Source organism: Rhinolophus sinicus, linkage group LG16 (assembly GCF_036562045.2).
Source record: "Rhinolophus sinicus isolate RSC01 linkage group LG16, ASM3656204v1, whole genome shotgun sequence".
In the NCBI taxonomy this organism is placed as follows: domain Eukaryota; kingdom Metazoa; phylum Chordata; class Mammalia; order Chiroptera; family Rhinolophidae; genus Rhinolophus; species Rhinolophus sinicus.
The window spans coordinates 9,876,950-9,901,664 of record NC_133765.1 but is presented as its reverse complement, the minus strand read 5'-3'; the positions used below and the strand labels follow the sequence as shown (position 1 = coordinate 9,901,664).

The 24,715-nt window shown below is 38.3% G+C and overlaps 1 protein-coding gene and 1 pseudogene across 3 annotated transcripts in view; one reads left to right on the top strand and one right to left on the bottom strand.

Annotated features, from left to right (window-relative positions):
- Positions 1–24,715, top strand: part of TMEM45B (transmembrane protein 45B) — a 35,595-nt gene that overhangs the window by 4,796 nt on the left and 6,084 nt on the right. The window lies entirely within an intron of this gene.
- On the bottom strand, positions 2,385–2,850 carry LOC109435851 (large ribosomal subunit protein uL23; annotated as a pseudogene).

The window sequence follows — 24,715 nt, the reverse complement described above, 5'->3', positions numbered from 1 at the left end:
ATTGTACTGAATTTCTACTTCTTGGATTCCATGCCTTCCCATTCCTTCTCAGCATACTCGTAAGCTTCCTTAGAAAGAACGCAAGAAAGCAGAGGCAGTTTATCCTGGAGCTGATGAAGCTCATGGGCCTGTGAGGGCTGCAAACTGCTGCAAGTTGTCAGGTGGAGAGGAAAAGCCAGCTTGCCACCAAGAAGCATTTTGGGTAAATTTTCTAAAGAGATTTTAAAAGAAAAAGCCCTGAACCACCATGGTCCAAATTTGTTGTGATTTCTTTTCTCAATATAAATAAATATTCACAGTCACACCCAATTTTGTATTTGTAATTTCATTTTTTTTTCTTAAAGAGGGCTCCCAAAATTATATAAAATCCAGGCGCCACAAGACCTGATTGCTTTTTGCGACCTTGTGCATTTAAGATGTCTCTTTTCTTCCTTCATACTTGATTGATGGTTTGGCTAGGTAGAGGATAATAACTGGAAATAATTTCCTCTCAGAATTTTGAAAGTATTGCACCATTTTCTTCCACCTTCTTAGAGTTCTGTTGAGGAGCTGATGCCATTCTGATTTGTGATCCCTGGGATTTTGTTTTAATCTCTGGAAGATTGTAGGGTTTTCTTTTCTTCATTTCTCATGATCTGATGTATCATAATGTTGTTAGTTGATGATGGCTTGGGTTTTTTTGTTTGTTTTTTCAGTCATTGTTCTTGGTACTTTAAAGGTCTTTTCAATCTAAAAATCATATTCTTCAGTTCTAAGTGGTTTTCTTCTGTTATTTAATATCCTCTGTTCTTTTTGAAATTTTTGTTAATTATTTAGATGTTGGATCTCTTAGATCCATCCTCTAATTTTCTTATCTTTCCTATTTTTAAAAATATGTCTTGTCTTTTAGTTCTAATAAATCTTCCAACACTTCTATTAAATTTTTACATTTCTACCATCATATGTTTAATTCCCAAGGGCTTTTATTTGGGCAGAGGGTGCTTCCAAATGTTTTTTTTAATAGCATCCTATTCTTATTTCATGGATGCAATATCTTCTTATATCTCTTTGAGAATATTAACTCTGTATTTTTCCTACATTTTAAAAGCTGAATGTCTGTTTATTTTCAAAATCTCTTTTTCTGTTGTTTTTGGTTCTACCCTTTCATGTTTGGAGCTTTATTCAAATGTCCATGTTTAAGAATGATGTACTAAAATGCAGTCTGGGTGTGTGGCTTGCAGAGTGGCAAACATCACTGCAGAATGATTAGCAGAGCAGGCTTTTTGGTGGCTTATCTTTATGTCTCTGCAGCTTTCTAGTATAATCGGTTTCTCATTAGAAAGACAGTATCTCTAGCCATTTATTCCTGTTTGAGAAAACTAATAACTTATAACTTAGTTATCAGTTTAACTTAATAACTTAGCCACTAATAATTTAGATTGATTTATTATATAATTTGTTTAATAGTAGAGGTTCTTGTTTTGAGGTAGGTAAGTGGTAGTCTAGGATTCAAAATCAGAATTTTGATCTTGACTCTGCCCACTTAGAAGTACCTGGTGCTTCTGTGTGGTTCTGTGCCCCTCTGTGCCCCTTCTTCTATCAGCAGCACAGAGACCATCAGAAGGGTTCCATGGAGACTGAGTTCTTTTCTATTAAAAAATAAAGAGAGATCCTAGGGTAATGAAAGTCCTATGAACATACGTACAATGAATTGTTTTGGAGTAACCATTTTCAAAACATTCATTACCCACCTATAAAAAAATATTTATTAATCCAGAATAAATTAGGGCTTTTGTAGAATCTCCATATCATGCCAGTATTTGTCTTAACAGGTCATTTAGGAGAAGACTTAATTAAGATGGAAAAGAATAATTCACCTTGTGTTTTTCTTTAAGTGGCTATATTGGGAAAATATTTTCCTAATACCTCTAGAGAATGTCTTGTTTATAGAATTTGGGAGAAAATTTCTGCCCTTGAAGGTCACTCTCCAAATCCGTACCGTTTTTCCGTTGTGCAGCCTGACATGTGATAATCAAAACTTGGGGCAGATTCATCACTCTTTTTTCTGGGAAAGTTTTAGATCACCAGGTAATATTGTTACAGGAATGATTCCTATTTTAGCTTTCAAAGACCTCTTAATCAGAAAGCTTAGGCATTAGATACTGGATTTTCTACTGTTGGCTTTTTCTGAACTCAGAACCTTCAAGGAAGTCTCCTTGCAAGCTCCTTGAAGGCTGGGGTCCAGTCTTGTTATCTCTGTTCCTCCATCACCTGTAACAATGCCTGATATAATAGACACCCGGATAGATATTGCTTGAATTAAATTGATTTCATTGTTTATTTTTTGTTTTGTTTTTTTACAGTGAAAAAATTTTATATTTAGAATTTAGCCAGTTGGACTCAGTTTAGATGATCCCAATTTTGTTGCCAACATCCAAAGCATCATAGTTAGGGCGCAGTCAAACATATGCCTTCTTCTCTCCATCAGGCCTGATCAGGGTGTTGATCTTGGCCACGTCAATGTCATAGAGCTTCTTCACAACATGTTTGACCTGGTGCTTGTGCACCTTTGACATCCACAATGTACACAAGTATATTTGTTGTCTTCTGTCTTCTTCATGGCTGACTTGGTAGTTAGGGGAACTTGATGATGGCATAGTTGTCAAGTTTGTTTCTCCTGGGGACTCTCTTCCAAGGGTATTTGGGCTGCCGTTGGGGCCACAGTGTCTTGGACCTTCGGAAGGTGGGTGACATGCAGATCTTTTTGTGGCTGTGGACACCTTTCAGCACTGCTTTCTTTGCCTTCAAAGCCTTTGCTTTGGCTTCAGCTTTGCGAGGGGCAGGGGCTTCCTTCTTTGCTTTCAGTGCCATCTTTGTGAAAAACTCATTGTCCATTTTTAAACAGCCCTTCCTCCTTGTTCCCTTGCTGTTTCCTCTATTTCTTCTGCATCTTTTTCTGTCACTTCCTCTTAGATGATGCTACCTCATTCTCAAAGTTGATTTGTGGAACAGCTGGAAGAAAACAGACTGGGAAGTCTCAAACTACGAGGACTCTGGGGTGAACACTCCCCATATCATTTTACTAAAGATGTAATACACCTAGTTCCATCTTTAACCACAGCTCTATTTGGAGTCTTTTCTTTCCTTGTATTCCATGCCGCATCTGTACCATCCTTCACTTCCTTTCACTCTCTTTCATCAGGCCCCCACTTTGATCCAAGCCTTCTCTTTGTTCTGTTCTAACAGTGTTTCTCCGCCTCCTCTCCCCTACCTTTATCTACCACCTGGAATATTTTGGAAAAGCACAGTGATGTACTAATTTCAAAAGACCTGCCTGCCTATCCGGCAGACACCTTTGCCCATGTAACCCAGGCCCAAGCTGAAAAATCCCTCTCTTCTGGCTGTTTCTGAGATCATTTCTATGCTTTGGTCTCACTGGGACTGTTTATTTTTACAAGGAAGGCTCTAGACAAGCATTAAACTGCATTGTAAAACAACGATCTGTCTTTTAATGTTTCTCAAACGCTACCACTCACCATAGAATGTGTGCTCCCACAACATGGAGGCTTGGCTGAGAATAACCTGGCATAAGCTGAAGTCTCTCTTAATGCTTAAAAATTTATGCTACTGCAAAATACATCTCTGTTTCAACACGGAAATCATTTTTCCCGAAATCCTTAGGTGAAATTGGTATTTCAGGATGATACACCATGCTGGTCCTGTGATTTCAGATACTCCTTACTTACCCATACACCAGTCTAAGAGGCACAGTATTAGATGACCTTTTAAGGACTCTGAAAAGTATATGAAAAAGTAATGGTACCAGTAACTTTACTAATGACTGGATTTAGGAGACAGTTTCCTCATGATTCAGGCTAAGTTACATCAGGTCAGTTCAGATCAAGAACTATTATTTTATGTCAAACTTTGTACTAAGCATAGAGGTCTCTGCAGATAAGGTCTCTTGAGGAGCCGATAGTCTAGTGAGTAAGACATGTAAATGTGTAATTTAAATATAACAAGGTAAGTGATAAGAATCAAGATGTGGTATGATAGAAGATACTATGGTAGCACAGGGGTGGGGCATGTAGCCCAACCTGGAGGTTCACAAATGACTTTCGAGAGGAAATAGGGCCCACCTATTGAAAACTGAGTAAAAGTAAGTCAGGTAAAGAAAAATGAAAAGGACACACAAGGTGGAGAGAATAGCATGAGCAAAGTGTACATTACAAGGTTTGTGGTGGGGAAAATGGAAGATGAGCCTGGAGAGAGAGGCAAAGAACCAAGACCTGAGTACAGTAGACAACTTTAGCGATGGTTTTGCTTTCCCTGGTTTCAGTTACCCGCAGTCAACTGCACTCTGAAAATATGAAATAGAAAATTCCAGAAATAAACAACTTATACATTTTTAATTGTGTGCCATTCTAAGTAGTGTGATGAAATCTTGTGCTATCCCTCTCCTTCCCACTCAGGACATAAACCATCCCTTTGTCCGGCTGTCTCCATGCTGTATAGGCTCCCTCCCTGCCTTTTAGTCACTTAGGGGCCATCTCAGTAACCAGATCGACTGTCATGATACTGTGGTGTTTGTATCCAAGTCACCCTTATTTTACTTAATCATGGTCCCAAAGCACAAGAGTGGTGATGCTGGCAATTTAGATACACCAAAGAGAAGCCACAAAGTGCTTCCTTTAAGTGAAAAAGTAAGTACAGAACAATACTCTATTTTGAGAGAGAAACCACATTCACATTATTTTTATGACAGTATATTATTATAATTATTCCATTTTATTATTATTATTGTTTATCTCTTACTGTGCCGAATTTATAAATTAAACTTTATCAAAGGGTAGGAAAAAACATAGTATATATAGGATTTGTACAATCCATGGTTACAGGCATCCACTGGGAGTCTTGGAATGTATTCTCCACAGATAAGAGGGACTACTGTATATGCAATGCAAAGGGGTGTGGACTACATCTGTGTGGTGATTAGTCAATGAAATATTTTAGATTCTATAGTGGGGTTGTCAGATTTACATTGTTGGTAGACTCTGGCTGCAGAGTGGAAGGATTTATGGGCAGCAGGATGAGAAGCATTGGAGTAGTCCAGGCAAAAGACCATAAGAGCCAAAGGGAAATAATTGTTTTGGGAAATAATTGTTTTAGGAATAGAGAGGAAAGAAAGAACACCAGCAAATTTGGGGAAGTAAAATAAGCAGTTTTTAGTGTCTTGGGGAACTGGGACACTGAAGGGCAGAGTGAGGAATGAAGAGGAGTGAATCTAGGATGAACGCCAGGATTCTGGCTTTAAGAGGGACTGGATGTTAAGCTGTTACCCAGTTCAGGATACAGAAGAGAAGCTGATGTGATGGGGAAAGAAGATGGTGAATTCAGTTTGGAACATGTCGACGTTAAGATGTCTAAGAAACATCTAAGTGTTTACATATGTGCGTGTCAGTCGATTCAGCAGGTTGTTAGATATATGAATCTGAAACTTAGGGAAGAGGTCAGGGCTAGCAATAAAGTCATGGTAGTCATTAACATGCAACTGGTAATGGAATAATGGATGTGTATGTATTCTTGCAAGAAGAAGATATATAAAAGAAGAGTGGGCCAAAGTCTGCTAGTGTCTAAGAGACAGACAAAAGAAGAGGACCCCTTAAAGGAGAGGAAGAAGATATGAAGATGAAGAGTGCCAAGAGAGAATAGTATTATGAAAGCCAAAAGGAGTTAGTAATTTCAAAGACAAGTGACTAGTTGACACTGTCAACTACAGAGTAGCATCGAGAACAGAAGAGAGGTCTATTAAGATAATATTTTAAAGGTTTCCGTTGGATAAAACAATATGGAGAGAATTTGGTGACATCTACGAATATCATTTCAGTGGGGTGGTGAAGAGGGAAGACTAAATGAAGAGAGAAATTATCTTTCCAGGTCTTCAAAATACTTAACTGATTTTGACAATGTTTGCTTGCATTACACAAAACCACCCAAATTCCTTTCTATCCAAAGAAAACTTCATTTAAATGGTAATTGAGTTCAATAATTCATGACTTTTCAAATAACTTTTAATATTAAAAATTGGTTTTAATTATCTATAAATAAAGCTATTATCAAAGGTGTTTGTTTATAGGCTATTGACTAAAGAAGAAGGCAAGGAAAAGATCCACATAATTTGACTAAAGATACAAAGTTTAAAAATTTGCAAAACTATCTTTTTTGGGGATAACTTATGTACTAAATGTATGTAGTACATAGTAAAACAAAAGAAACTGAATGCTAAACACACAATTCAGAATGATGGCTAGCTCTCATAGGTAAGTATGGCAGAAACCATCATAGAAGGGTCAACAGACAGCTCCAAGGATGTTCTATTTCTTAAGCTGCGTCCCATTTGGGACACAGTTGTTAAATTATTCTTTATATATTTTATGCACGTTAGATATATTATTTTATGTTTCAAATAGTAAATAGGAAGAGAGATAAATGGTGGTTCTTAGGAGATCCAGGATCAAAGCAGATTTTTTGTTTCTTTCCTTTTTCTTTTGTTACTTTGTGTGAGAAAGTCTTGGGCCTGGGTATAGTTGAAGGGAAAAGGCAATAAAGGGTGAGACAAATTCTTGGTTAATAGACCTAGGGGCCAGAAGGCACAGAGGAGGATGTAATCAAAAACATAGGTGAAGGACTGGCCTTTAAGAGGAGGGGTGAATCTGAAGAGACATATGGGTGTGAAAATGTATGAATTTGTAGGTGAAGAAGAGGAAATTGAGGTGATTGTCTTATAGATTCAATTATGTTAATGGATGAGAGGAAAGGTTTACCCTGGGTTGAGTCAACTCAGGTTTGAGGGAAACAATGAATTGTCAAAAACTAGTCTATGGGAAGTGGAAGGAAGAGCTTGCACATGACCAGGACTGTTGAGTGAACTGGAAGGCCCAACATCTATCTTATTCACTGGTGTAAGTGCTGAACAAGTTCACTTGATAGTAGAGAAAGAAAGGAAAATATAATTAAACGTTTTCCCTTGTTGCTTCAAAAAGAAGCCAACTTTTCAAGTTCAGAGATGCCCCTTTTACTCTAATGTACGAGTATGCTGAAGTGGCAAATAGTAACTGCTTCTTTGTTGGTGATAGTCTTCCCTCAGCATGACTAAACTTGCTCTACTTCCTTTTCTTTTCATTTCATTTCATTTTTGTAATGGGTTAGGAGCAAAGAAAGAAAGGGATTTTAGAACTAGGATGTGCCATGGAGATGATTACCTCTTCCAAACTACCCATTTAACAAACAAAGAAATTATGATCCTAAGAAGTTGCACATCTTGCTCCAGATCACACAGTGAGTTCATAGCAAAACTTGGACTAGAACCCAGGTCTTCTGACTCAGAGGCCAGTGTTCTTTATTGGATCTTGAGAAATAACTGAATTTAGACAAGATTTATTCTTCAGTCTTTTATTCAGGATTCCAGCAAGACTGCCTAATTTTCATGACAGTTTGAAAGAGGCAATTAAGAAAGGCCCAGCTCAAATGCCATGCCCTTCTATGAAGCCTTGTCAGTTCTCTGGTGAGAGTTACTCTATTTTATGTCCCCAGGAATTGCTATCAGTGTATCGCATGACATGCAATGTTTCACAAGTATACAGCGCCCTACTAGATTATAAACTCCTGAGTACAGGGATCATTTCTTATTTGTTTTATTATTTTTTCAACAATGAGCAGAGTCTTGCATTTAATAGGCTTATGTAGAAAGAAAAAAGAGAGAGAGAGCAGGAATGAAACCATCTTTTGCTTAGGAACCAAACTGAGCGAGGAGGTAAATGAGCTCTTGTTCATAAAATGGTAATTTTATTCGACAGCATCATAAATTCATGCCAGAACAAGGTTCAGACTGTTATTCTGGTCTTACTCTTTCTGATCATGTTGTTCCAAGGACCCGCCTACAGAGAAAAAAAGCAATAATAGTAGCTGTCAAATTTTGAAGAGAATGATGCACTCTAAGCTTACTTACACCCTCTCAGGCCACTGTAGGTCAAGGATACACCTTGCTGGAAATTCAGGACTAAGCCACAGTCACACCAGCCTGTGGGCAATTTCCCGCACTGTACCTTGTGCTGCCTCTGCATTCCATTACTAAGCAGCTCATAGGAGGGGTATTAATTGTGTTATTTGCAGAGTAGCACAAAGTTGAGTCAGACAGGGTTGGTTGTATTCCAAGGTAAACTCAGATCATCTGAGTGTGTCTGTTGGCAAGAACAGATTCAGAAAGTATAAAAGTCATGTTCTTCAGTAAAATAATATGCTATATTCTCCCCTTAACCTATGTCCCAACTGACCAAACATAGTAGGGAAGTAGGTTACGGGGAGAATATAGCCTTCTCCAGAATTAGGTAAAGGTTCAACAGTGATTCCCCTCCCTTGGGGTCAGCTACTAAAAGCAAAGGACAGAGCCTTAGAGTAATAAGTATACTTTTAAGAGAGAAGCCCAGGTTTCTCCTCTATTAATTGTAGGCCTAGATATATGAGCACCAGAGAAGAGAGGAAACTGACATTTATTAAACACTTATTCTACTTAGCTGTAGACATTTTCAGTTAACCCTCACAAGATTCATCTGAGGTAGGTGTTAATGTCCCTGTTTTAGAAGGAGGGGTACTGAAATTCAGAGAAGTTAGGAAACTTGTGCAGTCTTACCAGTAACAGTGACAACACCAGGACTGAATTAGGTTTCACACTCCATAGGCCATGTTCTTTCTGTTGTGTGACTATATTTCCTTTTAAAAGAAAGTTTAGGAACCCAGTTTCCTTCAGGGAAGTCTGGGATATATAATGCATCTGAACAAATATAAAACTTGACTTACGTCTTTTCTAACTCGACCTTCCTTGGGCCTTTTTGTGAGTTGGTTTATATCCCTTCCCAGAGACTCCTGAGCACATAGGACGACAATGTCTGGTTGATTTGATTTTTAAGTATCGTGCTTCCCCGAAAATAAGACCTAGCCGACAGTCAGCTCTAATGCGTCTTTTGGAACAAAAATTAATACAAAACCTGGTCTTATTTTACTATAAGACCGGGTATAATATAATATAATATAATACCCAGTATAATATAATATAATATAATATAATATAATATAATATAATATAATATAATACCCAGTATAATATAATATAATATAATACCCAGTATAATATAATATAATACCGGGTCTTATATTAATTTTTGCTCCAGAAGATGCATTAGAGCTGATTGTCCGGCTAGGTCTTATTTTCAGGGAAACACTGTATACTGTTTTATTCATTCCCAATCTAAGATGATTTCAAGGTTTAATGAATTCCAGCCACGGAAGAGAATGACATATGGTCTTGGTGAAAAGCTGGGAATGTCAGGGCAAAGAGACTAGACAACATTACCTAGCTCAGCTCTGACCGTATGAATGACTGGCTACGACTCCGCTTAGCTCTTGCGTGTACTGTTTTCTGTCTGGAACTCCACCCATACTACCCATGCTTACTTGTTTTTCAAGGAAGCTTTGGTGACACTTCCCTCTAAAATGTTTCTCCTATTTCTCTGAAGATGAATCAGAGTCCTCCCTTTAGTGTCCTAACACTCTGTACACGCTATTAAAATATTTAATATATGTGTCATAATATTTGAATTCCTCTTTCTTCACCACAGTTTGACCTTATTATAGGCAAGACCCTTCTTTGAAGATTGATAAAATTCATTTTCAAGAATAGAAAGGAAGATAAGGGCACCAAGACAATTTAATGGGGGGAAGAAGAATCTTTTCAACAAATAACTGGAATGATTGGATTTGTGAAAGAATGAAGTTGGATCCCTACCTCACACCATATACAAAACTTAATTAAAATGGATAATAGACATGAATGTAACTGCTAAAATTGTAAAAATCTTAGAAGAAAACATAGGAGTGAATTTTAATGACCTTGAGTTAAGCAGTGGTTTCTTAGATACTACACCAAAAGCACAAACAACAAAAGAAAAAATAGGTAAGATAAGCTGGATTTCATAAAAATTAAGTTTCTGTGCTCCAAAGGACATGATCAAGCAGGTAAAAAGACAACCCACAGAAAGGGAGAAAATATTTTTTAAATCATATATCCGGTATGGGATTTGTACCAATAATATATTTTTTAAAAATTATAACTCAACAATTAAAAGACAAATAACCCAATTAAAAATGGGTAATAGATTTGAATATGCATTTCTCCAAAGAAAATATACAAATGCCCAATAAGTACATAAAAATATGTTCCACATCACTAATCACTAGGGAAGCAAAACAATACAATGAGATGCTCTTCACACCCACTAAAATGGCTAAAATAAAGAAGATGGATATATGTTGGCAAGGATGTGGACAAATTGGAACCCTCATATATTACTGTAGGATTGCAAAATGGTGCAGTCAATTTGGAAAACAGTCTGGTAGTTCCTCAGAATGTTAAAATAGAGTTATCACATGACCAAGCAATTCCATTCTCAGGTAAATGCCCAAAAGAAATGAAAACATAGGTACACATAAAAATACGTACACAGATGTTCATAGCATCATTATTCACACCAACTCAAATGCCTACCTACAGATGAATGGACACACAAAATGTGACATATCCATACAATGGAACACTATGCAGCAATAAAAATGAATGAAGTACTGACACATGCTACAACGTGGGTGAACCTTGAAAACATTACACTAAGTGAAAAAGGCAGAGATAATAGGATTCTATCTAGGAATAGGAAATATCTAGAATAGGTAAACCCATGGAGACAGAAAAAAGATTAGCAATTGCCTGAGGCTGAGAGGTTGAAGGAGATGGGGAATGACTGCTAAAGGGTATGGGATTCTTTTTGAGTTGAGGAAAATGTTCTAAAAATAGATAGTGGCAATGGCTGCACAACTATGACTATACCAGAACCCACTGAATTGTACACTTTAAAGGAGTGAATTTAATGGTCTGTGAATTATATGTCAATAAGACTATTTTTTTAAAGAGTAATAGCAAAAATGCACTGACACTTCTAGAACCATTTGAGAATGATTTTCAGATTCATTAGGAAAAACTGTCCCGGGATAAAAAGTAGAAATACTTAGTAAAGTTGTTGAAACCTTCAAAGTATCTTTTTTGATACACCTGACAGTAGTCTTTTCTAGAAATTTAGTAATTAAATCTATAAAAGTGAATGGAAATACCAATTAATTGATGAATAGGTAAATAAAACGTGGTGTTATGGCCTGAATTATATCATCTTTCCCCCAAAAATCATATGTTGAAGATGTAACCTCCAATACTTCAGAATGTGACTGTATTATTTGAAAATATGGTCTTTAAAGAGGCAATTAAGTTAAAATGAGGTCATTAGGGAGGGTTCTAATCCAATATGACTGGTGTCCTTATAAGGAGAGGTCACACAGAGAAGATGTTGTGAAGATACAAGGAGAAGATGGCCATCTTCAAGCCAAGGAGAGGGCCCTCAGAAGAAATCAACCCTGCTGACACCTTGATCTCGGACTTCTAGCCTCCAGAATTGTGAGAAAATAAATTTCTGTTTTTTAAGCCACCCAGTCTCGGGTGCTTTGTTACAGGAGCTCTAACAAACCAATAAACGTGGTGTATCCACACAATGAAATATTCAGCCATAATGAAAACATACTAAGAGAAAGAAGCCAGTCACAAATGACTACATATTGTATGATTCAATTTATATGAAATATCCAGAATAGGCAAACCTATAGAGATATAAAGTATATTAGTGTTTGCCTAGGGCTGTGAAGGGGTGGGAGGAGGTGTGGGGAAATGCAGAGTGGCTAATGGGTAAAAGGATTTCTTTTGTGGGTGATGAAAATGTCCTGAAGTTAACCATGGTGATGGTTGCACAACTCAGTGAATATACTCAAAACCACTGAATACTACACTTTAGGTAAATTGTATGGTACATGAATTGTATCATAATAAAGCTGTTATTTAAAAAAAAAAAAAAAAGACATGGGAAGCAAGGAAGAAAACTGTAAAGAAGTGGGCTTATACTCCACAAAGTTTTGAAGGGAGAACACTCTGAGAATGAATGGTGACATAAATAACAAAGAAAGGAAGGATCTCTGCTTCCTTCAAGAAAAAAAGAAGTATAGGAACCTGGCCTAGAATAGAGCAGGGTCTCACAGCCTCAGCGTTATCAAGAGTTGAGGCTGCAGAATTCTTTGCTGTAGGGGAATATCCTGTACATTGTAAGATGTTTAGCAGTACTCCTGGTCTCTACCCAATAAATGCCAGTAACACCACTGCCACCACCCCGACTTGTGATAACCAAAAATATCTCCCGACAAATAACTTCCTTTGCGAACTGCTGGACTAGAGAAATGAACCTAAAGGTTAACCTTGCATTGTAACAGACTAGTTGCCTGAATTTCAATTAGGCTATCTTTCAAGGCAGTGCAGTAGTGTGGAGGTAGAAGGAGTCGGGCACCATTTCCAAAGAGAAAATGTGTCTATCTGATATCAAGTAGAAAAAGAGGGAGTCAGTGCGGTTGCAGATAGAATTTGCCAAAATATTCTTTAGCACGTTTCTGGTACAATTTCTGCCATTCTTATGGTACCTAACTTTTCCTCTGTATTTAATAAAGCTTTTCAATACTTTTTCTTTTTTCAATAAAGCTTTTTCAATACTATTTCTTTTTAAAATAATTTTTTATTTTTCAATTGCAGTTGATATACAATATCATATTAATTTTAGGTGTATAGCATAGTGACTAGACATTTATATAACTTACAAAGTGATCACCCCAATAAGTCTAGTATCCATCTGACACCATATATAGGACTATATTCCCTATGTATACTTTACATCCCCATGAAAAGCTTTACAATACAAAAACAAAGACTACTACAAAAGCCTGAGTGTTCCACCTATAACATGTTGACCTAGTATATATCTGTTCAATTCAGAACATACTAGGTTATGCTGAATAAATGAGCCAACAAAGCTTATTGGCTCATTACAACTGTTAATTTCTTTCATGACTCGTATTCATCATAGCTTGTTTGGGGCTCTGTTCCATGTCTTGTCATTCTAGGATCTAGGATGATGGAAGAGCTACTGTCATGAACACTGATTGTAATGTGGTAGAGGGACGTGTGTTCTGTGGGGTCTTGAACTGGCAATTGTGTGTTTCAGCTCAGAAGTAACACATCACTTCTGCTCACAAGATCACAAGGGGGACAGAAAGTGCAATCATAACATGGGCCTAGAAGACAGAGAGCCAGAAATGTTTAATGAGTAGCATTAAATATTCTCAAAGTACTCTTCCATATTGCTGTCCTTGTTCATATAACCACATACCCGTATTCTTATGTATACATATATGCAGGACGTTATCACTGTTGCACAAAATGGGGTCATGTTATAAGTAGTCTTTTCCATCTTGCTTATCTCAGCCACCATTATCCCATGGAAAACCTTCCAGAATGTCTGGTTTAGCTCTAATTCATTCTTTTGAATAATTATGTAATATTCCATGGTGAAGATACACCATAATTTATTAAATCAAAGGTATGATTGGAACTAAGTAGAGTTCCAGGTTCTCTTTGATATTTGATAGTCCACATATTTTGTATTCTATCATGATAAATTGGGAGAAATTGGCTTCAACTCTTCCCTCTCCGTTGAAAGCCAAATCCTTATATCTCCTACTGTTGGAGAGAGCTGGTTACCAAGCCTAGGCACTTAAGGAAGAAAACAAAATTCACGTTTCTTCTTTTTTTTATTATCTCACTTATTTAGATCTATCCCTTCCTTCATTATTCCTACTTTCCCATCTGACGTAAGGAAAAATATGCACTTTATTAAAAAACAAAATATGTATTCAGCCTTCCATAAATAAATAAAAGGCGATGTATCAAGTTTTATTTTTAACTACAGGTAAATGGCATCAACTATAATTTCTCCCCTCCTCTGGACAATTTCCTCTACTTCAGTGAATTTTTTTCCTCTCCTTTCCTTGCTCCCCACTATTCCTTATTCTTACCTCCTTTTTCTTTTTCTGACACCCTCAACTTGTCTTCCATTTCACTTACCTCAAATAGATGGGGGAAAATGGTTAAAAACAAGGAGCTAAGGAAAAGCATATCAAACCTCTTACTCAAATTATGTTTCTTTCCAAGAGATCTCTTCAACATGAAATGAAAAGTTGCCCAAACCACTAGCCTTCTTGGTTGCCAGCCTTAACTTAAAGTTACTACCTCTCCAAAATATTTAATTCTTACTTCACGTTCCCATTCTATCTCATGTGATATCAAAAAAGAATAAATATATTATTATAAAATAAGAAAGTTAGGGGATTTGTGGAAGTACTTTCTGATGTTTTCCCACTGGTGGATTTTCCTTAGATTAATATATTTTATAGTGTAATGGCCACACCATTCTGTGTCTACTAGGAAGCTCATTCCTTCAGTGTTTGCCTTTTTATTTAATATTTATTTTAAAATTATTTTTTAAAGCTCGACTTCTCAGAGATTTAGCCTATTTGAATGTTGTTATCCAAATTATTAGAAGTCTACATTTTTATTGTTCAATTTGAAGTTAGTTATTACCTTATTCCTCTTTATTTAAACTGACCCATCCGATATCTCTACCACATGTTCCTTAATGTAGCTTACCTATAAACTAATGTAATAATCTGTTAATGGAAGAAATATACATTCCCTGCTCCTCTCCCCTATCAAATCAATATATTCAGCCTTCCATAAATAAATTTAAAAGTAGTTTCTACAGACATGCTGCAGGTCCTACTATACAATGACGTGATTTTTAAATCAGGTAATAGGGAAGGGTGGAGCCCAACAACTTTGTATGAACTACATGGAAGCAGATAAGGACTCTGCCTGTATTTAGGGTACTGCTTCTCAGAAAAATGGGGAAGGGCAGGGAGGATTTGCAAAGCTGGTTTTCCTACACTTCTGGCTAGAAAAAAAAAAAGGAGTATAACAGGCCTGATCTTGAAAGGGACCTGTGTTAAATATTAAATGAAAATGGAGAATCTTTTTATGTTGATCACAAAAATTAACTCAAAATGGATCATAGACCTAAAATTAAATGCAAAACTATAAAACTTATAGAAGATAGCACAGGAGAAAACTTAATAAACTTGGAGATGGTGATGCCTTTTTAGGTTTAACACCAAAGACATGATCCATGAAAAAAATAATTGATAAGTTGGACTTAATTAAAATTTAAAACTCCTGCAAAAGATAAAATCAAGAAAATTAGAAAACAAGGCACAGACTGATAGAAAATATTTACAAAAAAACACATCTGATAAAAGGCTATTATCCATAATAAACAAAGAACTCTTAAAACTTAAAAACAAACATCCTAAACTTCTTAACAAAATGGTGGAGTACATAAACACTGTGCCTGAGTACTTCACACATTAAAATTACAACAAAATTATAGAACAATCAATCTGGAGAACCATCTGAAGTCTAGCCAAACAGAAGTCCTATAACTGAAAATATAAAGAAGCCACTTTGAGACTGGACTGGTAGGGGGAAAGAAGATGCAAGTGGGCCCCAAACCTTTGTGTGGAAGTTGAAAATCAGGAGGAATATCTTGGCTGTGGAGGTTCCCCCAGGAGGAGCAATGGACCCTACCCCCCACACCAGGCTTCCCAGCCCATAGTACTGGTGCTGAGAAGAGGATGCCCCACAACATCTGGTTGTGAAAAGCAGTGAGGCTTCCAACCATTTGGGTGGGATGGAAGGCTGCAGGAAACCCAAGAGTCCTCTTAAATGGCCAGCACACAGACTCACTCGCTTACAGTCACTGTCGGTGCTGGCGGAGGGACGGTGACGTGGGGGGCCTTGGAGACATATGGGGAGGCTGACTGAGGTGCGTGGCTTTGGCGGGAGAACTGGAGGACAGTCGGCATTTTCCTGTTGAGGGGTCCTCCTTCCATGCAGCTGGCAGATGGGCACCATCTTATCTGTGTTGAGCCGCCCCCCCCCCATATGCCAAATCTGAATCTGATTGGCCTGGTGAGCTCCACAGCTTTGCCCACCCAACTGTGTTGACTCAGCTGGAACTCTGCCCCACCCAACTCGCATAGCTCTGGAGGCACTTTCTCATGAGCAGCCAGCACCGCCAACATTGCACTCTTTCTTGGAAAACAATCAGAGTCTGACTGGCCTTAGTGTGTTCTGAGACTTTTGCTGAGTCGCTCCCAGCTCAGCACTGTAGCAAACCAGAATTTACATTAACACGATGACAGTAATTCTTCCCACTCTAGTCACTCCCTGAGATCCTGCCTCACCCAACTTGCGTACCGCACAAGGCTTTATCTGTGACTGAAGCTTAAGGGAGCTGGCAGGTGGCAGCAGGACTCCAAGTGTGCTGGCTTACTGTGGAGTAATCCCAGGCCTGATACTGATGGCAAGAGACCTCAGTTCACAGCGAGGCCTCTCCCACATGCCTCCAAGTTTAGCACAGGCAGCAAATAACTGCAAATCGCTTTATATATTTGCAGCAAATAACTGCAAATCCTACCAGGTAGTCCCCAGCCAGTCATAGGCAGTGGATGACCTGGGCTTGCACCAGAGCTCCTCCCAAAAGGCCCCAGAACCAACATACTTGGAGGTTGGCTTCAGACCACAGCAGAGCACTGCCCAATTACCCCCACAAGCAGAACACACAAAGGGTGGTTTCAACAGGTACCAGCGCTCGCTGAGGTTAATCTTGCTCCATGTGGTAAGCCCCTCCCACAGCACCCCATAAGCTGTGGATGTGGCCAAACCCCATAGCCAATCAGCCTGATGGTTAATCCTACTGACATGCCAATAGCAATTAAAGCTCAACTATAACAGGATGGTACATAACTCACACAAGGGACACTCCTGGAGCACCTGGGTCCCACAGGACACCTAATACATAAGGCCACCCAGCCAAGACTGGGAGAAATGGTAGATCTACCTAACATATAGAAACAAACACAGAGAGGCAGCCAAAATGAGGAAACAAAGAAATGTATCCCAAATGAAAGAGCAGCAGAAAAATCTAGAAAAAGAACTAAATGAAATGGAGGTAAGCAACATACCAGAGACAGAGTTCAAAACAATGGTTATGAGGATGATCAAGGAACTTAGTGAGAACTTCAACAAAGAGATAGCAGGCATAAAAAAGGACATGGAAACCATAAAAAAGAACCAGTCAGAAGTGAAGAATACAATAACTGAAATGAAAAATGCACTAGAAGGAATCACCAGCAGACTAGATGAAGCAGAGGATTGAATCAGTGGTTGGGAAGACAAAGTAGCAGAAAACATCCAATTGAAGCAGCAAAATGGAAAAAAAAAAAAAGAATTAAAAAAAATGAGGATAGTTTAAGAGACCTCTGGGACAACATCAAACATAACAACATTCATATCATAGGGGTACCAAAAGGAGAAGAGAGCAAGCAAGAGATTGAGAACCTATTTGAAGAAATAATGACTGAAAACCTTCCTAACCTGGTGAAGGAAATAGACATACAAGTCCAGGAATCACAGAGAGTTCCAAACAGGATGAACCCAAACAGGCCCACACCTAGACACACTTATAATTAAAATGGCAAAAGTTAAAGACAAAGAGAGAATCCTAAAAGCAGCATGAGAAAGGCAACTAATAACTTATAAGGCAGCTCCCATAAGACTGCCAGCTGATTTCTCAACAGAAACTTTGCAGGTGAGAAGAGATGTGACACAAAATATTCAATGTGATGAAAAGCAAGGATCTACAACTAAGATTACTCTACTCAACAAGACTATCATTTAAAATCAAAGGACAGATAAAGAGCTTCCCAGACAAGAAAAAGCTAAAGGAGTTCATCACCACCAAACCAGTATTACAAGGAATGTTAGAGGGATTCTTTAAGACGGGGGGGGGGGGGGGGAATCAAAATTAGGAATAATACGATGACAATAGCTACATACCTATCAACAATTACTTTCAATGTAAGTGGATTAAATGCTCCAATCAAAAGACATAGACAGGATGAATGGACAAGAAAACAAAACCCTTACATATACTACCTATAAGAGATTCACTTTGGGTTGCAAGACACACACACAAAGTAAAGGGATGAAAAAAGATATTTCATGAAAATGGGGAGGGGGGAAAGCTGTGGTAACAATACTTATACCAGACAAAATAGACTTTAAAACAAAGGCTTTAAGAAGAGACAACGAAGGACCCTGTAATCCCACTTCAGGGTATTTATCCAAAGAAACCCAAAACACTATTCTGAAGGGACATATGCATCCATATGTTCACTGCAGCATTTTTTATAATGGCCAAGATGTGAAGGCATCCTAGGTGTCCATCAATAGATGAATGGTTAAAGAAGAGGTGGTACGTATATACAATGGGATATTACTCGGCCATGGAAGGCAATGGGTTCTCACCATCTGCGGCGGCATGGATAGACCTGGACGGTGTTGTGCTGAGTGGAGTATATCAGACAGAGAAAGACAGATAAAATTTGATTTCCCTTATATGTGGAATCTAAGAACAAAATTAACAAACAAAACAGAAACAAATTCATAGATACAGAAAGCATTTTGATGGTTGTCAGATGGGAGGGTGTGTAAAGGTGTGGGTGAAAAAGGGGAAGGGATTAAGAAGTACAAGTTGGTTGTTACAAAGTAGTTATTGAGTGTAGGGTATAGTATAAGGAATATAGTCAATAATATTGTAAGAACTATGTATGGTGTCAGATGGGTATTAGATTTGTTGGGATGAAAGATGCAAAGGGGCTTGTGGCAGGGTGAAAAAGGTGAAGGGGTTAAAAAGCACAAATTGATAGTTACAAAATAGTCATGAGGATGAAAAGTAAAGCACAGGGAATATAGTCAATATATGGTAATAACTATGTATAGTGCTAGGTGGGTACTAGCCTCGTCAGAGGATCACTTCTCAAATTATGTAACTGTCTAACCACTATGTTGTATACCTGAAATTAATATAAAATCATATTGAATGTCAACTGTAATTGATAAATTTTAAAAGTGGGGGAAAGAGGAAGGGGACTAAGACGTCCAAATTTCCAGATCTAAAACAAAAAAGTCATGGGGATGTAACATACAGTATGGGGAATATAGTCAGTAATATTGTGATAGCACAGTACAGTGTCAGATGGTTGCTTGACTTATCATGGTGATCACTTCTTTAGGTACACAAATGTTGAATAACTATGGTATACCCCTGAAACTAATATAGCATTTATGTTAGCTCTATTTTTAATAAAAATATTTTCTAAAATCCTGATTTAAATATGGGCCAAAGATCTTAACAGACCCCTTACCGAAAAAGATATATACACCTTTCTGTTGCTGGATGCCACCAAGTAAGCATTGTTACATCTCCCCTCACGTGGTCGCCACGTCTAAGTCAGAGTCTCCCTAAGAGTGGAAACAGCTGTGGAAACTCTGCATCAGAGGTTTGAGCTTTGAAACAACTGAGAGTCTGAGGAACCATCCTGAGCAATGGGGAATGCTCACAGACTGTGTGGTGATGAGAGACCCAAACGCCAAGTGCTCCAGAGGCTTTGGGTTTGTCACCTAGGCCACTGTGGAAGTTGTGGATGCAGCCATGAATGCAAGGCCACACAAGGTGGATGGAAGAGTAGTGGGACCAAAGAGGGCTGTCTCAAGAGAAGATTCTTAAAGACCTGTGAAAAAGATTTTTGCTGGTGATATTAGACCCTGAAGAACATCACCTAAGAGATGATTTTGAACAGTGTGGGAAAATTGAAGTGATTGAAATCATGACTGACTGAGGCAGTGGCAAGAAGAGAAGCTTTGCTTTTGTAACCTTTGATTGCCATGACTGTGTAGACAAGATTGTCATTCAGAAATACCATGCTGTGAATGGCCACAACTGTGAAGTAAGGAAAGCCCTGTCTAAGCAGAAGATGGCTAGTGCTTCATCCAGCCAAAGAGGTCGAAGTGGTTCTGAAAACGTCAGTGGGGGTTGAGAGGTGGTTTTGGTGGGAATGACAATTTTGGTCATGGAGGAAACTTCAGTGGTCCAGGTGGCTTTGGTGGCAGTTGTGGTGGAGAATGTGGTGCAGTGGGGATGGCTGTAATGGATTTGGTAATGATGGTGGTTATGGAGGAGGTGGCCCTGGTTACACGAGGAAGCAGAGGCTCTGGGAGTTGTGGACAGGGTTATGGATACCACAGCAGTAGCTATTGCAGGAGTGGCAGCTATGACAGCTACAACAATGGAGGCAGCGGAAGCAACTTTGGCGGTGGTAGTGGGAACAATTTGGGAGTTGGCAGAAGCTACAATGATTTTGGCAATTGCAACAATCAATCTTCAAACCATGAAAGGAGGAAACTTTGGAGGAAGATCTGGCCCCTATGGTGGTGGCCAATACTTTGCCAAACCACAAAACAGGTGGCTATTGTGGTTCCAACAGTAGCAGTAGCTATTGCAGGGGCAGAGGGTTTTAATCACTGCCAGGAAACAAAGCTTAGCAGGAAAGGAGAGACAGAGAAGTGACAGGGAAGCCAGAGGTTACAACAGATTTATGAACTCAGCCAAACACAGTGGTGGCAGGGCTTAGCTCCTACAAAGAAGACATGTTTTAGACAGTACTCATGTGTATGGGCAAAAAAAATAGAGGACTGTATTTGTGACTAGGTGTATAACAGGTTATTTTAGTTTCTGTTCTGTGGAAAGTGGAAAGCATTCCAACAAAGGGTTTTAATGTAGATTTTTTTTTTGCACCCATGCTGCTGTTGATTGCTAAATGCAATAGTCTGATCATGATGCTGAATAAATGTGTCTTTTAAAAAATAAAAGATATACAAATAAGCATATGAAAAGATGCTCCACATCATGTGATTAGGGAAATGCAAATTAAATGAGATACCACTACGCACCTATTAGAATGGACAAGATCCAGAACACTGACAATAGCAAATGCTGGAGAGAATGCAAAACAACAAGAACTCTCATACATTGCTGGTGAGAATGCAAATCGCTACAGCCACTTTGGAAGACAGTTTGGCAGTTTCTACAAAACATACTCTGACCATACAACCCAGCAATCCTGCTCCTTGGTATTTACCCAAAACAGATAAAAACTTACGTCCACACAAAAACATGCACACAGATGTTTACAGAAGCTTTATTCATAACTGCCAAATCTTGGAAGCAGCCAAGATGTCCTTCAATAGGTGAATGGGTAAATAAACTGTGGTACATTCAGACAATAGGATATTATTCAGTGCTAAAAATACATGAGCTATGAAGCCATCATAGCAGAAACTTAAATGCATATTATTACTGAGAGAAGCCAATCTGAAGAGGCTACATACTATATGATTCCAATTATATGACATTTTGGGAAAGGCAAAACTATGGAGACAAAAACATCAGTGGTTGCCAGGGAAGGGGTAAAGGAGAGATGAATGGCAGAGCACATTTTAGGGCAGTAAAAATACTCTGTATGATATTATAGTGATGGATACATGTAATTATACATTTGTGCGAACACACAGAATGTGCAGCATCAAGTGAACCCCAAAGTAAACTATGGACTTTGGGTGATTATAACGTGTCAAAGCAGGTTCATCCTTGGTAAAAAATGTACCATTCTGGTTAGTGTTGTCAATATCAGGGGAGACTATGAATGTGTGGGGGCAGGGCATATACAAAAAGTCTCTGTACCTTCCTCTCAATTTTGTTGTAAATCTAGAACTGCTCTAAAAAATAAACCTAAAAAAAAACAAAACAAAAAAAAACAGAGACACAGAAAACAAATAGCAAAATGGTTGTAAATGTAACCATATCCATAATTACATTAAATATGAATAGATTAAATAAACCATTTTGATTAAAAAAAAAGACAGAGATTGTCAGCCATGCAAATTCTCAAAGAATCTACCTTTCGTGCATATTTGGGGAAATAACTAGAGGCATGTTAAAGGAAGTAAACCCAGAAAGAAAAATAAATAGCATCCAAGAAACAGGGGATCCAAAACAGGAAAAAGGCAAAGAGAATTTCATAGATGGTACTGAGTGCTTCAGGATGAAAGAACCAGTCCAGTTTTGGAGTAAGAAGCTAGAAAGCCCTGGAAGAGAGGTCTCTAGTAATAAAACGGAACTGATAAGTTATCTGATGTTAGAATATCTAGACATCAGTTTGGTAGAAATTTGACAGATCTGTTAGCTATTTTGTAGAAAAACACAGTGATTAGATATATGGAAAACTAAACAAATGAAAAGCAAGGCAACTATTAACTCCAGAATAAAACAAAAACATTGAAAACATTACCCATAATACACTATTTGGATCAGCATTCATTCCACAAATATTTGAGTACTTACTATGTGTCAGGCCCTGTTGCAAGTACTAGGCTAACTGCAGTAACAAAATAGATCAAACTCCTACTTTCAAGGAGCTTACATTCTAGAGGATGAAGATAGATGCTTTTTAAAAAATTCAGTATATAGTATCACATAGTGATTCACGCTTTAAAGAAAATTTAGAAGTATACATGGATTGAAAAGGGGAACATGTCTGCTATTTTACATAAAGTAGTCAGGGAATAAAGAAACATTTGAACAGAGATCCAAGTAAAGTGAAGGAGACAACTGTTGACTGTCTGCGGGAAAATTGTTCTAGAAAGAACAGAGAGTGTGCGGCCCTGAAACAGGCGTGGAGTATACTTGTTTAAGCAATGGAAGGGCCCCTGTGTTGCAGGGGTAGACAGACAGGAGAGATCAAAGAGGGAGCACAGGATCACGTGGAGTTTACAGGCCCTGGGAAGGATTTTGGATTTACAGCCATAATAATGAAACGAATGATTTAAACAAATGAGTCTAATGTAACTACTGTGGAAATGAAGGGGTGAAGAGAAGGGAGAGGTTGTAAGAGAGCTCCAGGAAGTTGGTTGATAATGTCTGACAACAATAAATTAACAGATGGCAGCGTGCACACATTAACTAGAATCATGGTGGTAAATACCAAAAGAAACAGTGGAAAGGGTTTAAAGTGGTTTCACTAGGGGGTGAGGAGGGAGGGACTATGGGGCTGCTGTTTTGCATTGTAAACCTTTAAATACTGTTTGACTTTTTAAAAACTATTAGCATTTTTTTTAAAGCTTGTGAAATTTCTTTATGAAGGGTGGAAACCTCAGCTGTAAATGTATCAGACAAGAAACAGCCCTGACGATGTAGCCAGTGACAGAGATAGGACCCCCAATGGTCAGGGTTTGAAGTAGGCTGTGCAGACCGCTGATACTCTATCTCCCTAAATGGTATTTTCTAGATCCCCATCAACTGTTATTTTTCTCCCACCCTATATTTTTTTTAGGTCACCACCTAGGCCACAGGGAAGAACAATGATTTTCCTTTTGAATAAATTCTATGTAACACTCATAATGTTGACCTGATAGTCTATACTAGTGTAAGTAGGATAAAAGAAACCATGCCTGAGATCTTTTTTTGGAATAAGGTGGTGTTTATGTAACTATTTTACTTTTACCAAATTTGAATCATATTGACCATTTTTATTTATACTAGAGGGCTGCATCAAATCTAATTTTTAAATTATTTTCCAATTTGGTGAAAATGATACTGTGCATTTATTTGCACGTCTTCAATTACAGTGCGGTTTATTATCAATTTGTATTATTTGTGAATTTTGTTCATGTCTTTGCCCATTCTTCTATGGTCTTTTTTTTTTTTTTTTTTTAATACTAATTTCTAAAGGCTCTCCAAGGGAACATTGTGATAAAAGAACAGCTATTTGGAGTCACTGCCTCGACATTGTACAGTGTGACAACCCTACTCACACCCAGAGTCTGGACATTTAGAAAAGACCTGAGCTTAGGATTCCGACCCCAAGTTCTGGCTTTGCTTTTCCCCTTTTAAAATAACCACTTAAGAGCTTAGCCCTCAAAAAGTTAGTGACCCTTTACCCCAGCCATCTTAAAAGTAATAGGTGCTTGCTACCCTGCTGTCTGTCTCCTGCTGGCTTGTGACCTGGGACAGAGGGCTGAACGTAGCAGCTCACTGCCTCCCTCTGCTACCCCATTTCTGGGATCTGTAAATAATAAATCTTGTGATGCTGCTGCCTTTGTGTGAGTGTATTGAAACTATGCCTTCAGCCAAAACAAGCTCATGGTTTTCATTTCCCCAAGGTGGGAGGGAGCTTGGATGCTGAGGGAGCTCCCTGCCAATTGTGAGTGGCTTGTGCCTCTTCATGCAGCAGGTCATAACCTGCATATTCATAATTCAATGCGCCAGTGCAGCTTCTCAACACAAATACTCATTTACCATAACTGTTAACAAACATTTTCCTGATTGGCTGTTTGCCTTCTGGTGTTTTTGATCTATAAAATGCTTATGTCGGTGAGTATTTTTCTTTCCTAGTCCCCTCCTTTACGTTTGGAAGGCTTTTATACCCTGAGATCAGTTACTATTTACCTATCTTTCTCCCCGCCTCCCCTTTTTATTTACCCACGTTTTTAAAGCCTCAGGGCCAGTGTTATCCACCTGGGCAGATAACTCACTCAACAGACAAGGCTTCAGTGACACAACATAAAGACTTATTTTGTGAGAATGAGTGGATCCTTCTTAATACAGCTATGATTTGGAATCCTCAGTCTCATAGGGGGTTTCCTTCCAAAATACCCATTTGTTTTCTTCATTGAGCCACCTAACAGCTGTCC